This window comes from Chiloscyllium plagiosum, unplaced genomic scaffold (genome assembly GCF_037043375.1).
Source record: "Chiloscyllium plagiosum isolate Xiang-an unplaced genomic scaffold, Cpla_swu_hap1 HiC_scaffold_39, whole genome shotgun sequence".
Classification (NCBI taxonomy): domain Eukaryota; kingdom Metazoa; phylum Chordata; class Chondrichthyes; order Orectolobiformes; family Hemiscylliidae; genus Chiloscyllium; species Chiloscyllium plagiosum.
The window spans coordinates 91,153,932-91,174,936 of NW_028270177.1; the positions used below are offsets into that span (position 1 = coordinate 91,153,932).

The 21,005-nt window shown below is 46.0% G+C and overlaps 1 pseudogene; it reads right to left on the minus strand.

Moving 5' to 3' along the window:
- Positions 1–13,279: 13,279 nt before the first annotated feature.
- The window catches only part of LOC148138809 (uncharacterized), a 55,734-nt pseudogene continuing 48,008 nt past the window's right edge, over positions 13,280–21,005 (minus strand).

Consider the following 21,005-nt stretch of genomic DNA (forward strand, 5'->3'; position numbering starts at 1 on the left):
GGTAGGAACTGTATTTATTGTTCATCCCGTGATGCCATTGAGAAGATGGTCTTGTGCTGCCATATTGAAACGCTGTGGCCCAAGTGCTATACGTCGACTTACAATACCATTAAGGAAGGAACTTGAAACAAATACACTGAAGGAACAGCATTTCCAAGTCAGGTTGGTGGGTGCAACGAAGCGTGAAGTACTGGGGTCCCAACTATCAGCTGCCCTTGTCCTTCTTGCGGGTCGTAGTTTCAAACGGGCTTTGAAAGGAACTTTGGTAAATTTCTGCAGAGCGTCGTGTAGATGGCAGACATTGTTGCTACTGAGTGTTATTGAATGAGAGGTGAAGCTGCACTCACCACCTGCATATCTGCATCTTTCCCTATCGTCTCCTGTAGATCTTGATTTGCATCTCAGTAACTCTCCCTATCACCATAATCGTCATCAGATACGACAGCAATATCTATCGTTGATAAGTTTTTCCAGCATCTACACTCTTCTCTATTCCTCAATCCTACTCCCAAATACGACACACGTCACTGTCTGCCTAACCATCGCCAGCTCCTTTACTGCTCTCTGGCTGGTTGTTCCTGCAGAATCGTTGCTGCTCCATAATTCTCTAAACTCCTCCAAACTCACTGATCACCTCCCTTTGTCTCTAACCACCTCCAGACCCTTCGCCCACTCAATCTCTCTGACCACCTCCATTCCTTTTCGCGTCTCTCTCTCTCTAACCACTTCTGTCCCATACACCTCTCCATATTTCTCTCAACATCTGGACCATTACCACATTCCCTATCTCTCGAACTACTTCCAGCCCCTATACTCATCCGTATCTCTGTAACCTTCTCAATATACTCCAGTCCTCCTTATCTGTCGAGCAACCTCCAGCCCCTACACCCCCGATTCAGTAACCTTGTCCCATTCCTTACCGCATAGCTGTCTCTCTAACTAACTCCAGCCTCTTCACCCCTCCCTATATCTCTCAAAACCTCCAGCCCCGACAACCGCTCTCCATCATTCTAACCTCCTGCCGCGACAACTTCCTTATCTCTCCAACCACCTCCAGCCCACACCCCTACATATCTCGCTAACGACCTCCAGCCATCCACCTCTCCAAATCTCTCTACACACCTCCATTCCATACACCCCGCCCTATCTCTCCAAATTCCTCCAACCACTACATCACTACCTATTTCACTCATCCCTCCCTCACTTTCTCTCATCACCTCCACCCCAAACATCCCCTCCTATCGGTATAACCATCTCCAACCTTCACATCACTCCCAATTGACGTCCAGCCTGCACACCCCTCTCTGTCTCTGTAATCACCTCGAAACCCCTCACCCCTCCCTATCTCTCTAAACACTTCCAGCTCCTTACACTTATTCATCTCTCTAACCACCTCCAACACCAACACCTCTCCCTATGAATCTAACCACCTCCAACCCGTAGCCCCTCCGTTTGTCCCTAAACTCCAGCTGCTTCAACCCTCCACATATCCTGATAAATGAAAAAAAGAAGTCTCAAAACCTGTTCTGGCATGTCCAGCCCTCACTACCTCTGTCACATCCTGAAGCCTGCTTTCATCTTCCGGTATCCTACTCATAAATCCACGATTACCGCCTCCAGACTTCACTCCTGCTTACTTCTGTGATTTCCTCCACAATTTGCAGCCCTCCAAAATTCGTTCATCGCCTCGTTTCTTGTCCCGTCGCTCTCTCAGTAAAATGTTCCAGATTCTATGCCACTTGGCATCTTCTCCAGTCCATTCAACTTTCCCGATCTCAGTAATTGACGCCAGCATCTGCACCCATTACCTACCCATGTGACATTTGACAGAATCAGAATCCCTCCCTGTCCCTGTAATATCATCTAGCTCCAGCACCCCTTCCTATCTCTGTAGTCTTCTCCAGCAGGTACACCATTTCCTTATTCCTGCAACATTCTCCAGCACCTACACCACTCCCTATCCCTGTATCATTCTTAAGCACCTCCAAACTCTTCCATTCCTGTAACATTCTGCAGCACCTACACCCTCTCCTTATCCTTATTACATCCACCAGAACACTCTAACATTACGCATGCACCTGCACCCCTCGCTGTTCTTGCAACCTTCGCCAGCAGCTACACCCTTTCCTTTCCCCGTGCATTCTTCAGCATCTACGACCTCTCCCTATGCCTCTACTATTCTGAGGTACCTACAACCCACACAGTATAACGCTCTCCAGTAACGAGACCCCTCTCAACCTTTGCAACATTCCCCAGCACCTACACCACTCCCTATCCATGTAAAATGCTTCAGCACCTAAACCGACCGGTTATCCCTGTAACTTTCGACATCATGCAATTCGCCTCGCTATCACTTCACTTCATATTCTCCATTATGTACACGCTTCACTAACACTGTAACGTTCTCCAGTACCTACACCCTTCCCTTACCCGGTAAAAGTCTTCACCACCTAAACATTTCCCTGTCCCTGTAACGTTGTCCAACATGTGGACCGACTCGTTATCGCTGTAAACGTCTCCAGCACCTGTAACCCTCTACAACTCGAGAACACTCTGCACGGCTAAACCCTTCATAACTTTCTAACCTCCAGCCCCTGAAACATTCTCTATTTCTTTAACTACCTCAAACCACCACATCTCTCCCTATTTCTCTAACCACCTCCAGTCCATACACGTCTCTCTTCGTCTCAACGACCTCCAGCCCCAAGCACGACTCCCTAACTCTCTAACCAACTCCAGCCCGCCCAGCCCTACCTATCACTTTGACAACGTTTATCCCCCACACCCTCACCACTTCTATGTCCATCTCAAGCCCGGCATCCCTCCCTAGCTCTCACACCTCCAGCTGATGCAACTCTCCGCATATTGTGACAAAAATGCAAAAACACTTGAATAGCCTGTCCTCGCATGGACAGGCATCACTATCTCTCTCAGATCTCCAGCCTTGCTTTTCTCTTTTACTGACATCCTCCAACTTATAAAACCACGATTACCTACTTCAGACAGCACTCTTCGTTATCTTTGTGACTTCCTCCACAACCTACACTCTTTCAACGCCCCCTTTCGTGCCCGATCCCTCTCTCAGTAAAGTAACCCAGACTCAATAACATTTTGCGTCTACTTCAGTCCCTTCAACTCTCCCTATCTCTGTACTCGACTCCAGCACTTGCACACAATACCCATCCATGTCACATTCGATAGCACCTAAACCACTCCCTATCCCTATAAGATTCTCCAGCACCCACAAACTCTCTCTAACCCCATAACCTTGTCCAGCATCGACACCCAATCCCAAACCCTGGAAGATTCTCCAGCACTTGTAGGGAATCCCTCTTTCCATTTATCATTCTCCAGCACATTCAACTGTCCAATTCCTGCAACATTCTCTCGCTCCAACACCCCTCCCTATCTTTGTTTAAATTCTCCAGTACCTACACTCCTCCCTATCCCTGTAGTGTTGTCCAGTACCGTTGGGTTGTTAAGAAGGCATATAGTGATTTAGCTTTTATTAATAGAGGGATCGAGTTCTGGAACCATGAGATTATGCTGCAGCTGTACAAAACTCTAGTGTGGCCGCACTTGGAGTATTATGCACATTTCTTATCTCTGCATTATAAGAAGGATGTGGAAGCTTTGGAAAGGGTGCAAAGGAGGTTTGCTCGGATGTTGCTTGGTATGGAAGGAAGGTCTTACGAGGAAAGGCTGACGGATTTGTGGCTGTTTTCGTTGGAGAGAAGAAGGTAGAGACGTGATATAATAGCGACATATAAGTAATCAGAGGGTTAGATAGGGTGGACAGGGAGAGCCTTTTTCCAAGTATGGTGAATACGAGCACGAGGGGGCATAGTTTTAAATTGAGGTATGATAGATATAGGACAGATATCAGAGGTATTTTCTTGACACAGAGAGTAGTAAGGGCATGAAATGCTTTGCCTGTAACGGTAGTAGATTCACCAAACTTAAGCATGTTTAAGTCGTCATTGGACAGGCAGATGGACGTACATGGACTAGTCGAGGTTAGATGGGCTTCAGGTTGGTATGACAGTTCGGCGCAACATCGAGGGCCGAAGGGCCTGTACTGCGCTGTGATGTTCTATGTTCTATGTTCGACCGACACCACTCTCGATCACTGTAGCATTCTCTCTCACTTAAACAAGCCTGCTGATCCTTGTAACATTTAGCAGCACCTACTCTAATCCACATCCCTGTAACATTCTCCAGCAACTACAGAGTCTGTATTCCTTCTGTATTCCTTTCACATCCTCTAGCAACTAACTTACTCCCTATCACTGATACATTTTCCAGCTCCTGCACTCCTCCCTAATTCTGTAACTTTCTTCAGCACTTAAAGGGCCACAATATCCATGTAATCTCAGAATCTAGAACACAGAACATAGGAAAGTACAGGAGACTACAGGTCCTTTGGTCCACGATGTTGTACAACGTATTTATACCAATCTAATATAAAATAACCTAATCTACGCACCTCTCAATTCAATGCTGTCCATGTGCGTCTCCAGCAGCCGCCTAAATATCCCTAATGACTCTGTTTCCATGACTATGGTTGGTAACGCATTCCATGCACTTACAACTCTCTGCAGAACGAACCTACCTCTGAAGTGTCTTCTATATCTTCCTCTTAAGAACACCAAACTATGACCCTACGTGGCAGTCAATCCTCGCCCGGGGAAAAGACTCTGTTTATCGATTCTTTCCATGCCTCTCATTCGATCAGGTGACCTTTTTTCATCCTTCTCTCCAGAGGGAAAATTCCAAGTTCATCAACCTCTCCTCGTAAGACAAGCCCTCAGATTCAGGCAATATCCTTCTCCAATTCATATAACCCTTACTTTCCCTGAAAAGTTCTGCAGAAAAGTCACCCTTGCTGTCCCTTCCGATCTCCATCCAACGATACCCCCACTCTCCATCATTATAATATTCTTCAGCACCTCGACCCAGTCCCTATCCAAATATCATTCTGCAGCCACCTACCCCCATTCACTATACTTGTAACATTCCCAATCACAGACAAACACTTCTTATTCCTGTAATCTGCTCATCCACTCGCAAACTCACAATCCCTGTAACATTCCCAAGCGCCGACAGCCCTCTATATTCCTGTAACATCTACAGCCTCTACACACAATAACTATTTCCGTATCAATTTCCAGCACCCCTTCCCAGCAAACATTACCCCCACACCTTAACCCTGTAACATTGTCCAGCACCTATGCTCCATCACTGCACATGTAACATTCTCAATACCTACATCGTCACCTACAACACGGCATTCTCCAGAACCGACAATCCGCTCATCCCTGCAAGCTTCTCCAGCCACAATACACCGCCCTATACGTGAACAATTCTCCAGCAGGGACATCCTTCCCTATCCATGTCACATTATCCAGCACCTACAAGTCTATGTATCACTGTAGTTTCCTCCAGCACCTGTAAACACGCCAATTCCTCTAATATTCTCCAGCCCCTAACAACTCCCCACCTGTGTCACATTCTATAAAACCTACACCCACTCCCTGTTACTTTAATCTTCAGCACCTCCTGAACCCACTCCCTGTCCCTGTAACATTGTCCAGTACCTGCACACACTCCCTATTCCTATCACATTATCCAGTAACTTCAGCTGCTCCCTATTGCTTCAACATTCTGAAGGAGCCATACCCACCACCTGTCCTTATCTCGTTCTCCCGCACCTGCTGACACTCGCTGTCCCAGTGACATTCTCCAGCATCTACACCCACTCACGATTCCTGTAACAATCTTAACCACCTGCACCCGCTGCCTATCTTTGCAAACTTCTCATCCATCTACACCATTCTCTATTCCTGCAACATTCTGGAGCACCTACACCACTCCATATGTGGAGAATATCACCAGTACCTAAAAGTGTAACATTGTCCACCACCTTCGTACACGCCCTCGCTGTCTAAAGTTCTTCAGCACCTGCACCCACTCCTTACCTCCTAATTTGTCCAGAACCCATGCACGCAACCCCTGTAACACTCTCCAGATCCTACACCTTGCACTATCCCTATTAATGTTCGCCAGCACCGTCACTCACTCACTATCAATTCAACATCCTCCAGCACTTGCAACCGTATCCCTGTAACATTCTCCAGTACTGACAACCATTACCTATCCTTGTAACATTCTGCAGCACCTGGTCCTGTCATGGAAATTCAATCGACTTTACTCAACTGTTAGCAAGAGCAAAGAAATGAGCTTTATTTAAGTTCTGCAGATTTGACCGCAGTACATTCAGCTGGATGCCTCAATGTCAGGGGTATCTGAGCATTGTTCAGATACTTGCCTTATATTGTTTCTTATCACGCTCTCAAGGGCATAGACTGGGAAAACTCAAGTTGTTATTCTTTCATCCCCTGGTCTTGGACATAATAGTTCTTCAGCTTTCGCTGAGTTCGACTGTTGCAAGATCGAGTTGAATGTTTGGAAAATTCAAACAGAGGAGAAAGTGAGGACTGCAGATGCTGGAGATCAGACCTGAAAATGTGTTGCTGGAAAAGCGCAGCAGGTCAGGCAGCATCCAACGAGGAGAATCGACGTTTCGGTCATGAGCCCTTCTTCAGGAATGCCATTCCTGAAGAAGAGCTCATGCCCGAAACTTCGATTCTCCTGCTCCTTGGATGCTGCCTGACCTGCCACACTTTTCCAGCAACACATTTTCAGCAAAATTCAAACGGAGACAATCTGGCTGCAAACCTCATTAAAATATGGTTTACAAAGCTCAGCACAACATGAAATTTTAGAAAATCATTCTCTTTCAAATTTCACAGAACATGGATAATTTTCCATTACATTTCCCCCTTTTTGTCATTTTATGACAACAAGGACAACTGCAGCAACAACAAAAAATACATTGCCAGGATAGCTATATATCAGAAAATGTTTCGGAAATACCAGGCCTTTTCTAAGATGCCACCTGCTGTAACACAGATTTGTGGTGGTATTGTCACTTGCTCTGTTGTGCCCTCTACACATATTCACACGTCACACTCGTCAACTTCATGGTAGGGTGGGGTCCACGGAATAGGTTTTTCCTGCCGTGTGGCCACTGATAGTTTTAGTTTTTGGTATTCCACTGCACACATAAGCAGCGGCGTAGGCAATTACACAAGCAGGGTCCTATACACAACACTATACATTAGACCAGTCCAACAATTAGCAGCACTTGTGGGATTCAATACCCCCTTTCCTCCCCGAAGGGAGTTAGGCTATCAGAACCAAGAGTCATCTGCTGGGGGAGGCGGGTGTACTTCATATGATTTATTGCACTAGTGATAGTTTGGGACTCCTCAGGAATATTCAAACAGCATGAGGTACCTAACATTTTGGAGACGCCCCCTCTCCCGTCTGTCAGAATGTCGAGCACTAACCGATTTTGTATCACCGCTTCCCTCACTGCTGTGAATTCAATGTTAATGAGTGATAGACCTTCCTTCGTCTCATTTGCTAACAGCAATACACTATATGTGAGGCCATTAATCTTGTTTATTGCCACTGTTGTCCCTGCTACCAAAAGATTGGATTATCCAAGGTTTGCTCCTGGTGTAGTTCAGGGGTCTGTGAGTGTGAACCCATTCTAATGCCGTGGCACATCCCTTTGATTGCGTCTACTACCTGTCCTTGGGACGCACACTGTTGTGCCAGTAGACTGTATCGCGGGATAGCAGCACCCCTTTCCTCGCAGTGTAAGGTGGTAGTACCCTTTATCTCCACAGGCCCATATTATACCCGCCATCATGGTCTAATTATTGATAAAGGAACAAGTAATGTTTATGATCATACCATTTCCAAAAGTTGCTGAGCAAAAGTCCTTGTTCAAGTATAGCATCTTAGTGAACCGGGAGATTCCCCAAGTCGAGTTTCCCCAGATTGTTGCAAATACACTTTTCTGCCCAGCCTTCCACGATGTGGAATTCTGCCGTCGGGAGCGTGTCAGATTGAGACTGCAGTTGGCCTTGAGTTCAAGTGGTGGCACGAGATTTGCCCTAATTGCTCCCCCTATCAGGGTCAGGGTAGTCGCATCCCGCAGAAGCAGACAGCTAACATTTCTCTCCTGGCTTTCCGTGATTGGGTCGGTAGTACACCGTTGGGCTGTGTGCAAACATATCCAACAAGGGTAGCGAACATCTAATCTCCGGTGTTATATTAGGGCCAAAGTACATGTTCTGTTCCCTTTGCATTTAGCATTGTCCGTTCGCTCTTCCCAACCTACTGGCATCGGATATGCGCCATTTATCTCCTGCTGGGCCACTTCTACAATCGAGTTAGACTCGCTATCATACCCCGTCGACTCCCTCCACGTTCGGGCGTGACATTATGCACCCCACCCAGCTTGGGATAAGATCCATGACCTGGTTTGGCTGATTGACATGCCCTGGTGCTACTATCTTGTGTAGGACCTTCTGCACTGCATCTCAAGTGGAGGGTGGGGGGCGACTTTACCACCATGTTCACCTGTTAATAGATGTCGGGGAAGGGTCTATCTATTCCAAACCATCATACTCCCTCATCGCTCTTCTGAGTTTTGAATATTATCACCTGTGCCCAGCTACCTCCTACCTTGATCATATAATATCTATTTCCTGTGTCAGGTGTCCGTTTGGCGGTGGTGGCTCCTGCTAAGTGCCAGTCTCCAGCCCCGCAGGAACTCCTGCATAACTATTTATTATCCCATTTATAATCGTGATGGCTTCAAAACGCCCATGGGTCGCATGTGAAGGTCCTCTTCTTAGCCTTAATTAAGATTACCGTCTGCGAATGTATCCAAAATGCCCCTGCCCTTACGAATAGTCCTACCAGGGCGCTTACTAAAAGTGTGATCTGGTGCAACCCCTTATTCGTATGAGGCTTTGAATCACTACTTGCACTTAATTGGTTCCAGTGCCGTCCGATGTCTCCTCATGCCAAACCACACGTTTGCAATTGATGGCGTGTATCCTAGTGGCACTTTTTGCGATCTTAACTGCTGTCTGTGTTGCAAGGAGCACTTGAAACGGTCCCAGCCACCTCCTCGCCTTCCAGATATTCCTCCTGAAATCTTTCATCACTGTCCAATCTCCAGTTTGTAGATCTTGCAGGTTCCCTCCTGCTGGTGTGGGTACAGCTGATTTCAGATGATACTGTGTTTGCGACAAAAGGGCAGAGAGTTTTATACAGTAACAAAACAGCTCATCCTCACAGTGCCATGTTATCTGGTCTTGGGCCAATTCCTGTGCTGGGCTGTCTACCAAACAAAATTTCAAACGGGCAATGATTAGCTCTTCCTCTCCTCCTCGATCTCATTTCCATTCGCACAATCGAAAGTGCCTTTGTCCATATCACCACAAGTTCCTCATAATATTTTGCCAATTTATTTTTTAGGGCAGCATTTTCTCTTTCCACTGCCCCACCGCTCGCTGGGTGGTAGGGACAGTGTTGTCTCATGTTTATTCCCAAATATTCACTGATCTGCTGTAAGGCATTGATGACAAATGGTGTCCTATTGTCGCTACTAAGCCTTTCAGGGATGCCCCATCTCGGAATTATCTCAGTTAGCAAAGCTTTGGCTACTGCACTGGCATGTTTAGATGTGGGGAACGTTTCCACCCATTTGGAAAACATATCAACTATTACCAACAATACCTTTTTCACCTCGCTGAGCGTTAGTTCAATAAAGTCCATCTGCAAGTGTTAAAAGGGTTTATTGGTTATGGGTGTGTGCTGCCTGACTCATCTGTATTCCCCTCTCCACATTATTAGTGGCACAGATAGCACAACCTTCACAATATTTCTGGTAGTAATGAATAAATCGCTTCCTATATCAATGTGCCGAAATACTGTCATTCATCCCCCCTTTTGACTCATCGTCCTTACTGTGTGTCAGCTTGGCATAGAATGGAAATAATTATCGTGGTCGACAGGGTTCACCATTGGGGCCACACCATACTCCTTCCCTGACACTGCCTCCTGCTTTCGCCCACTCACGCTTTTCTTCCTGTGTGACCGGTGACTGTAACTCCCGTACGTCTGCTGTTGGGGTACAAATTTTTGTCATACACATGTCAATCCGCTCACTTGGCGGCTGCTGTGCTGCCGTTTTTGCTGCTGAGTCTGCCCTTGCATTGCCTTGGGAAATGAAATCATTATGTTTTGTGTGGGCTTCACATTTACACACAGCGATTGATATAGTCAATAGGACCACCTCCAGGAGGTCAACAATCTGGCCACGGTGTGTGATGGGCTTTCGGGTGGAGTTCAAGAAGCCCCTGTGTTTCCACAGGGTTCTAAAATCATGTACAACCCCGAATATGTATCTGCTATCGGTGTAAATGTTCACTGTCTTTCTCTCAGCAAACTTACATTCCTTAGTCATGGCAATCAGCTCCACTGCGTGCACCGACAGATGAGAAGGGAGTAATCCCACAATGATTATCTCGGAGGTAATCACTACAGCATACCCAATGCAATTATGCCCTGTCTCCTGGCTTCTGTATGCTGCGCCCTCCACAAAAATATCTCCATATCGGGATTCTGAAGTGTTGAATCCTGCAAACCGGATCTAGGGCTGCACATTTTATTAGTTACAGCGACACAATCATGTGGGTCTCCCTCTCGTTCTGTGGGGAGAAGGCTAGGACGTTACATCCCTTTATTATATTGTGAGGCATCTCCAATAGCACAGTATTATATCTGAGCCAACGTGCTGCTGACATGCGTGCGGTCATTTGCTCGGAAAGGAGTAAGGATACTGCGTATGGGACCAGAAGGGTTTATTCAACATTGCCGACTATACCTTTGGACGCTACAGCAGCTTTTTGAGCCGCGGCCAGGGCTCGAAAACATTTAGGCAATGCTGACGCTACGGGGTCCAGTTCAGCTGAAAAATATGCTACCAGCCTCAATTTCCCCCGATCATCCTGCAACAGCACAGATGTCACGCAGCCACTCTTCTCATCTACTGTTTTTACAAAAAGCTTGTTTGGGTTCGGAATTCCCAATGTAGGTGTAGTTTGGAGCGCCTTTTTTAATTTGACGCAGACACTCCTGGCCTCTGGGGTCCACTGATACGGACTCTGGTTCTGCAAAGCTTTTCCCTGGGCTATGTCACTAAGGGGCACCTCAAGGGATCTGAAATGTGGGATAAACATTCTACAGTAGGAGCACAGGCCCAAAAAGATAGTAAATATTTCTTCGTGTGTGGCTTTGGAATTTGCTGGATTGTTTGAACTCTGTTTTGACCAATGGTCTTGTCTTGTTCAGATAGTAAGTGACCTAAGAACTTTACCTGTTGTACCACAAATTATAGCTTTGTGAGACTGGCTTTGTGCCCTTCCCTCGCTAGATGGCAGAGCAACGCAAGGGAATCCTTCTCACATTGTTCCTTTGTTGGTGCCGCTCACAAGCAATCATTTACATACTGCAGCATCGCGGACCCCGGAATAAGAACAAGAGTTTCCAGACTCCTACGTAGATCCTCGTTATATATGGTAGGGGACTCACATTAACCCTGAGAAAGTCGCGTGAAGGTATACGATTTCCCTTTGAATGAAAAAGCGAACCAGAAGTGACTGTCTGGATACATCGGTGCACGAAAGAAAACATTTGCTAAATCCACAACAGAGAACCATTGGCTCTCCACTGGAATTTGAGCTAATATAGGCTAGTAGTTGGGAATATTTGGGGCGCGTGGGACAATACCATTATTGATTGCCTGCAGGTCTTCAACAAACCTCCATTCCTCCGATCACCGGGAATGTATGCCTTTTTGACCGGAGAAATGTGGGTTCTCAATGGTGAGTTTTCACTGGAGATTATCACTCCAGCCTTTCGAGGGATTCAAAGACTGGAGTAATTCCTTCTATGGCCTTTACAAGGACGATACTCAGTCTTCGGGGTTATCCTTATGGGTTCACAGCCCGGTATGAGCCCCACATCATGTTTGTCCTTGGCCCACAACTCAGTCGTGATGATTTTTATTCTTGACTCCGAGACTTCTATCGCCGTGAAACGCCACGCTATCCCCTTAGGCTTTTCAGGACTGTCCTGACTGCCTGAGTTAGCCAATTTAGTTTCTTCTTTTATGTCTGCAGATCTGTATTGAACCAGATACCCACATCGTCCCAGAAGACCCAACCTCTCGTTCTTTGTGTCTTTAGCACCCATGTCCCTAATTCTGCAACCTGTCACCAGACACCTTCGCCAGTGACACGTGAGGAGCAGAGCCTTCTACATCAAAAAGATATGGACTGATTGCTGTTACAGATACTTGAGAAAAGTTCACACTAACTGCACATCTGCGATCACTCCAATAAAATTCGCACAAGAACAACTGATCTGATTTAACCAATCTCCTGAACAATTCCTTCTCATGTCGTTCGTCAGGGCCGTCACGGTGTGTGTGTGTTTTGCATTGCAGCATATCTTCAGCAAGAAAATCGGTGTTAATATGATTAACATGGTTGCTTGCTTCCATGGTGAGTGAATCGCTCACTGAACGTATCATCCCCTGGCTTAATTGCCACTCGTAGACATATATCAGGGGTCGTGGAACATAGTTTACAGCCTGTACTGGTAAATCTTCCCGTTGAATTACCTGCTCGTCGGAGCAATGAGCAGGTCCAGCCCCAGTCTCATTATATGATCCCGAACCAGCAGATTTAAAGGATAAAATTCCGACACCAACAAGGAGATTTGGAATGTTTGCCCAATACTAGTTTCGCAGAATAGGGGTGCGGAAAATCTCTCCCGAACCACCACTCCTGATGCATTCCATTGTGTTCAGGAACCTTTCACTCATCGTTATTTACTTCGATTGACTAAACTGGCTAACTTTAAGGATTGAGCAAGTTGCCCCTGAATCTACCAAAAACTGAAGTGATGCACATTCCACATATAACATAGAGGTAGACATCGACTTACACGCATCATTGTGATTTTGAACAGACTGTCCACTTTTCGCAATCTAACCGTTCAACATAGAGGTTGGACATGTCTCAGTGCTCGTACGATTAGGAGAAGAGATTCGTATAAGCAAGTCCTCGTTGCCAAGCATAAGAGAAAGGGGCTTGCTTGCACCTTGTGGGCTGCCCACCTCCACCTCAGCCTTTCCCTGTCAGGGACCCTGCTGTCCAGCCTCCAAGGCCGATTGAAGCTGTCTGTGTGGGCACTGTCTCGCCCAGTGGACCATTGTTCTGCAAACAAAGGACCCGCCAGATCTACCGCTGCCAGCACCTCTTCCGCGACCACTTCCTCTTCATCTTCAGCGACTTCCACCTCTGCCTCTCTCTCTTCCTGCAGCACCTCCCTCCAATGGCTGGGTGACAATTTGCATCATATTAAGTTGAGCTTTATGTGATTGCTGTTCCAGTTTTATTTTCCGCTTATCCTTCTCTTGTGTAAGCAACTTTTCAGCATGTATCGCATATTGTTCTATCAAATTCAGCTTTCCCGTGTCCCAGGTAGTACATGTGTCTTTTACCTTTTTCGCTATTTCGTCCTTCATTCCACTGATGAAGCTGATTCTCAGGTGTGCCTCATGTGGCGTGATTTTTGCCGTCGTCGGGTGGTCTCAGTCCACTATGGGCATTATGGACTTCAGTGAGGTGCGGAAGGGACTGGGACACTGTCTCACCTTCCCCTTGTCGACACATTCCTATTTTGGTCATGTCCATTCGCACTGGGAATGCCTCCCTACAGGCGGTTGACAGCGCTGCAACAGAAGCATTAAAATCTCCGTTCTGCTCTGCTTGCGTGTTGGCGACTCTGGCATGGACGTTTGCGGCTGGCCACTTATACATGATTTTAGTGACATCGGCACCTAGTTTTCATCCCAGGAGACGTCTCATCTCATGTAACATGGGATGAAACTCAGTACAGAACTTTGTCAATTCTTTGGTGAAATTTTTACTTCCAACCTCGCGTGAGTCAGGCATCTGGCCAAAGGTAATTTCCAGATTCTTCATGGTCCATCGCCGGTGGACCAACACTGGATACCGTTCCTGACCTGCAAGTTCAAACATTGGGGCTTGCAGAACTACCTGGTTAGATGATCATACGCCAATACCCTCACTGTCTATCTCATCAACTGTCGGGGTGTGAGCGCGAACAGGCCCTGGATGCCTTTCCATCTTGGAGTGGTTGTCCTTCTTTTGGGCTTCTTGCTTTAATTGGTTGCAGGTATGGCGTGCGACTGGTGATTCAGCAGACCATGAGGCGGTGGCCGCTGACGTGGAGCCTTCGCCAGGCGGATCTCGTAGTGGGGGGGCTATTGGTCTTGGAAGGCAGTCATCAAAGTCAGAACATGAAACTTACTTAAGACACTGTACAGCGTCGTTAGGTTGTATTACGCTCGCGTCTGCATGTGTGCTGGTGTTTGTACGTGTATTTGATATATCACCGACTTGAGATTTTCTTTCTCTAATATCAGCCTCATGTTATAAGCAGTCCAATTCACAGGTTCTAGTTTTCCCTTCATTTCCTCCTTCTCTCTCTCCTCCAACATCGACCTCAATATTTCCAGCTGTCTTTTACTAAAACTTCCTCCCTCCAGTAAACCACATTCCTTGATCCACAATTCTACCTTCTTTACAGGCACTGTGCTGTCATTATTTAACATGTATTGTATTTTCGGTTGGCCATTACAACTCCTGTGTGGACTCTCCTTTTGTTTGCTCGGAGCCCATTTTTAGAGTAACTGGAAAAGTGTTCAGCTCTCTGTCTCTCTCACGCGGTACTGTTATCTTTTCCCTTTGACTTGCTTTCTTTCCTCCGGAGGTCCCCTGTCGCATTGGACAAGTCCGCCTCAATGCCTTGGTTTTCGTAAACCAAGAAACCACACATCTAGTCCTCGTTTGGTGAGTCCACCTCAGCCAGTGGTGGCTCCAAGTCTAAAACCACCCTTAAATGTGCAGTCTCTGAAACACTCTAGAGATGGATATTCCCTTGGGTTTTGCTCTAATGTCACGTGAGAGTTCACTGAACCCTGTTCCTGCTTTATTTATTCTCTTAGAATGAGTCTCGGTGGAGGATTACTTAAGTCACGACTCTTACCGACTCTATTCGATTCGAACGCCGGTGCTTGGGCGATCAACAGATTCCTGGTCCTCTCCCACAAAAGGGTCAATTCAGCGCTCGATATGAAGGTAAACACCTTCATGGCGCTGGCGCCTACGCCTCCTAGGAATCTTCAGAATCTCACTCAGTCGCCTGGTACCGGGATGAGCCCTCAAGTTTTCTGTCGTAGAAATTAAATTGACTTGACTCAACTATTAGCAAGGGCAACGTAAGGAGCGTTATTTAAATTGAGCAGAATTGACCCCAGTACTTTCATCTCGATGCCTCAATGTAAGGATTATCTGAGCATTGTTCAGATACTTGCCTTATACTGTTTCTTATCTCACACTCAAGAGCAAAGACTGGGAAAACTCAAATTGTTATTCTCTCATGCCCTGGTCTTGGACATAACAGTTTTTCTGCTTTCACTGTGTCCGACTGTCGCAAGGTGGAGTTAAATGTTTATAAAACTGAGTCAGAGACATGCTGGCTGCAAACCTCACCAAAGTATTGTTTACAAAGCTCAGCACAGCATTAAATGTTAGAAAAACATTCTCTTTCAAATTTCACAGTAAATGGATAATTTTCCATTACAGTAAGTCAGGGGATTCATGAGGGTACAGGGGTAGATGTCATCTATGTGGACTCCAGTCAAGCGTTCGACAAGGTTTCCCATGGGAGACTGATTAGCAAGGTTAGATCTGAAGGAATACAGGGGGAACTAGCCATTCGAATACAGAACTAGCTAAACGGTAGAAGGCAGAGGGTGGTGATGGAGGGTTGTTTTTCAGACTAGAGGCCTGTGACCGTTGGAGTGCCAAAAGGATTGGTGCTGCGTCCTCTACTTTTCGTCGTTCACATAAATGATTTGGATGTGAGCATTAGAGGCATAATCAGTAAGTTTGCAGATGACAGAAACATTGGAGGTGTAGTGGACAGCAAAGTAGGTTACCACAGATTACAACAGGATCTTTGTCAGACAGGCCAATCGGCTGAGAAGTGGCAGTTGGAGATTAATTAAGGTAAATGCGAGGTGGTGCATTTTGGGAAAGCAAAGCTCAGCAGGACTTTTCCACTTAACGGTCAGGACATAGGGAGTGTTGATGAACAAAAAACCATGGAGTGCAGATTCATAGCTCCTTGAAAGTGTAGTCGCTGGTAGATACGATGGTGAACAATGCGTTTTGGTATCCTTTGCTTTATTGGTCAGAACATGTGTCCATTTTGCGGCTGTCCCGGACCTTGCTTCGTCCCCTTTCGGAATATTCCGTGAAATTCTGGTCTCCTTCCTCTCTATAAGATGTGGTGAAACTTGAAAGGGTCCAGAAAAGATTTACAAAGATATTGCCAGGTTTGAAGGATTTGAGCTATAGGGAGAGGCTGAATAGGCTGGGGCTGTTTTGCCTCGAGCGTTGGAGGTTTACAGAGTTAGGAGGGTCATGAATAGGAAAAATAGCCAAATTATTTTCCATGACGTGTGAGAGTTCAGAATTAGAGGGCATAGATTTAGGGTGTGAGGTGAATGATATAAGAGAGATCTGAGAGGCAACTTGTTCGCGCAGAGGGTTGTACGTGTATGGAATCAGCTGCCAGAGGAAGTGGTGGAGTATGGTACAATTGCGGAGAAAGTGAGGTCTGCAGATGTTGGAGATCAGAGCTGAAAATGTGTTGCTGGAAAAGCGCAGCTGGTCAGGCAGCATCCAGGGAACAGGATAACCGACTTTTCGGGCATAAGCCCTTCTTCAGGTACAATTGCAACATGCAAAATGCATTTTGAAGAGTATATGAATAGGAAGGGTTAGGAGGGTTATGGGCTGGGTGCTGGCAGGTGGGAGTAGATTGGATTGGGATATCTGGTCGGCATGGACGGCTTGGAACGAAGGGCTAGTTTCCTTGCTGGATATCTCTATGATTCTATGACTGTATGACAAGTTCACTACAGATCACACCAGATGGCCACCTTTCCAAAGTCGGCAATTTCCCCTCCCATGTGGTTGAAGAAGCCCTCCCACGCATCTCATCCAGTTCCTGTACCTTCACACTCGAAAAACATCCCTCCAACCCCATAAAGGGTAGAGATTCCCTCGTTATCAGCCTCCACCCCGGCTACCTCTGCAGATAACGTACAGCCTTCGCCATTTCTGCCACCTACAACTGGAACCCAACACCAGAGATATATTACTCTCCCCACACTTACCCGCTTTAAAGAAAGTCCATTCCGTCCGCAATCCTCTCCTCGGGACCACTTCTACACCAATCCACCCATCCCTCCTGGCCACTTCCTCTGCCACCGCAAGAATTGCAAAACCTGCGCCCACACATCCCGCCAACCAGGGTCCAAAGCGACAAAGCAGCCTTCCACATCATCAGACTTTTACCTCCATTTCCATACATGTCAGTAACTGTATCCATTGCTCCCAATACAGTCTCCTCTACATTTCGATGGCAGGATGCTGACTTGTAGAGCGCTTCAGGAGACCTGCACCAAACGCCTCATGGCCAAAAACTTCCAACTACCCTCCCACTACACCGAGAACATGCCAGTCCTGGGCCACCTCCATCGCCAGACCCTTACCACCTGACTTTGGAGAAAGCACACCTAATTTTCAGCCTCGGGAACCACCAGCACCATGGCATCAATATGGATTTCACCAGTTTCCCCATATCCCCTCCCCCCACCTAATACCTGTTCCAAACTTCCATCTCAGCACCGCGCTTATGGCTTTTCCTACCTGTCCATCCTACTTCCCAATTATCTGCCCCACGCTTCCCTCTGACGTATCACCATTTCCCCCCACTTCATTTTGCACTCTCAGCTGCTTTTCCCGCCGGCCCGCACCCCTGCCATTTAATCTCTCCACCCGCGAGATTCAAACCCTCAACACTAATGAAGGGCTTTTGCTGAAACGTCGACTTTCCTGCTTCTTGGAAGATGCCTGAACTACTGTCCTTTTTGAGGAACACGCTCCTGAATATTCTCCAGCATCTGCAGTTCTCCCTTTCAACTACGTCATTGAAGCTGTATTTTGAGTGTCAGCTTGATTTTATTTGTGTATTTCACGCTCTGTCCGCCCACAAATCTCAGGCATGAGATCTGACCTTATTCTTGATTACAGATGCTGATTTCATATACTGTTTTAATTCTGACATTTTCAATATGTCACTGTTTTCTCGATTCTGTACGTTCATTCACAGGGTTATAACCGATCAACTGTGCATTAGTAGGAGTTAGCTGCACTTTCCCACACATCAAAAAAAAATCTCCACGTTACTTTCGATTCCTACAAGACTTCACTGTGCAAGAAAGAGAAAAGAACACCTTTAGTAACTTAAGATCAGTTGATTTAAAGAATCCCCATCTTCAACTGCTGCGGTCATATCGACTCGACCCGTCCTTCTCCTGAGGAGTGCCGTGAGTTTATAAAATACTCATACACAGACGCAGGAGTTTCAAGCGACAGATTAAACATTGGTGTAAAATTTGCCATCCTTTTTATTCAGTTGTGTTCGAAATGTGAACAGTTCTTAATCATACCAATCTAATTCTCCTCGCTGCATTCCTGCCCATTCCCGTGAGAATCAACTCTCTTCTGATTGGTTAAAGATAGTTCCCTACGGGAGAATGTGTCACTGTATTTAGGACCCATCCCAGTACAAGTTCACTGTGAATTCACACGTTCTTTATTTCACATATAACACATCATATCAGCACATTTACTGAAGGCTAAATATCGTGGTATGTCCGAAATTCCAGGTGCATTTATTAAAATGAATGTCAGTCACAACAGCTATCTCCGTGGTCCTGCTCTGATTGGTCATGACGAGATTGTCAAATGTGGCTTCCTAAAACATAATTTATTGGCAAACAATCGAAATATCTCCAAGGAAGCATATCAACTTGTTCAAATCATCTTAACTTTCTCGACTTTAATTGTAACCTGGGTGCATACTACATTCGAAGGTTCTCCTAAAGTACATCAGAAACGAATTATTTCATTTTGATTGTCACTTTGAACAACTATTTCATAATTTTATTTGTAAAACTGGAAGCTCCTTGGTAGATTTTAACTTGCATGGTTATTGGGATAGACTAACGCCTGACACTTGCTCTGAAGAGAGCCAATATGAGCCAAGATCCCTCTGCTTCTCCACACTGCCAGCAATCCTTTCACCCTGTGTTCTGCATTGACATTCGCACTTCCAAAGTAAACGACTCTACACTTTTTCGCGTTTAACTCCATCTGCCATATATCAGACCAGTTCTGCAAACTCCCAATATTTCTTTGCAATCCACAACAGCTGAATACACTATCGACAACTCCACCGACCTCCATGTCATCGGCAAAATTACTACGTCACCTTTATTCTTCCTCATTTAACGCAGTTATAAAACTCGCAAGAGCAGAGCTCCCCTAACCAATCCCTAAGGAAGTTCACTGGACACCGACCTCCACGATGCCCTATCCAATAATCTTCAGTGTACACTTGATGGTCACTGTTCGTGAGGAAATGTTTTTATCTAATTTATTAAGCCTGCCAAAGTACACGTTGACAGATGAAAATTAACTGAGTATGTCCTGCATTACTTTACCGCTTTGTAAAGTTAAGGAAATATTTCTGTCTCTAATTTATCCTCCTACATTAAAACAAGGTTATCATGGTGAAGGAGGAAACGGAAATCAATCTGCACATGGTATAGATTTAATGAAGGATTGAAGCATTTCATATCTATCCCTCCTGTCTCATTATGTATTCTCCACTCACCAATATGTTTACATATCATTGGATAAAAATAACAGCTATAGTCAGTGTAACTAAAACATTTATCATCTGCACGGCTGCCAAGATGCCTCAGCATGTCGGATGATTGTTTGAGTCATGTCCAACACGAGGAATGAATGAAAGGCTTCTCACCGGTGTGAACCCTCAGGTGCCTCAGCAGCGTGGACGCCTGAGAGTATCCTTTCCCACACACAGTATTTTTTTCCGAGTGGTGCAGTTATGGAATGAGCTGCCTGAGGGAGGGGTAGAGGCTGGTACAAGTACAACGTTTATAATGCATCAGGATTGGTAAATAAGTAGGAAGGGGTGAGAGAGATATGGGCCAAACGCTGACTGATGAGATGAGAGTTATTAATGATATATTGTCAGCGTGGACAAATTGGACTAAAAGATCTGATTTTGTGCATTCAATTTCTATGACTCTCTATGTCCCTCTCCCTCTCTTGGTCATGTCTCGCTGCGATCTTACTCCAGTTCAGACAGGGAGGTGGGATTGGGGCTGGGTCAGTGGAAATTGGATTGCTCCAACTTCTAACTATTTTTACACAATCATATCCCTGGGAGTGGGTAAACTGAAATCTACTCCAGTACTGGTAGACTTCGAGTTTGTCCCATGCAGTGAAAGTGTGTGTAACAAAGACATGGAGGGTGTGTGAGATGGAGAGTGGGAGGATGTATTTGAAAAACATGGGGAGGCTGTGTGAGAGCATAACAGGGATGATGTATGTAACCAGACAGGCAGCGTATGTGTGACAAAAACAGGCAGGGTGTCCTCAAATATGAGAAAGGTTTTAGATAATTTATTTATGTTCGGACTTGCCATTGCATTCAAAGTTTGTGAGAAGATGTGTAGCTCGGGTGCTCGTTGTTGTGCTTCTGTTCGCCGAGCTGGGAATTTGCGTGGCAGACGTTTCATCCCCTGTCTCGGTGACATCCTCAGTGCTTGGGAGTCCCTTGTGAAGCGCTTCTGTGATGTTTCCTCCGGCATTTATAGTGGTTTGAATCTGCCGCTTCCGGTTGTCAGTTCCAGCTGTCCGTTGCAGTGGTCAGTATATTGGGTCCAGGTCAATGTGTTTATTGATTGAATGTGTGGATGAGTGCCATGCCTCTAGGAATTCCCTGGCTGTTCTCTGTTTGGGTTGTCCTATAAT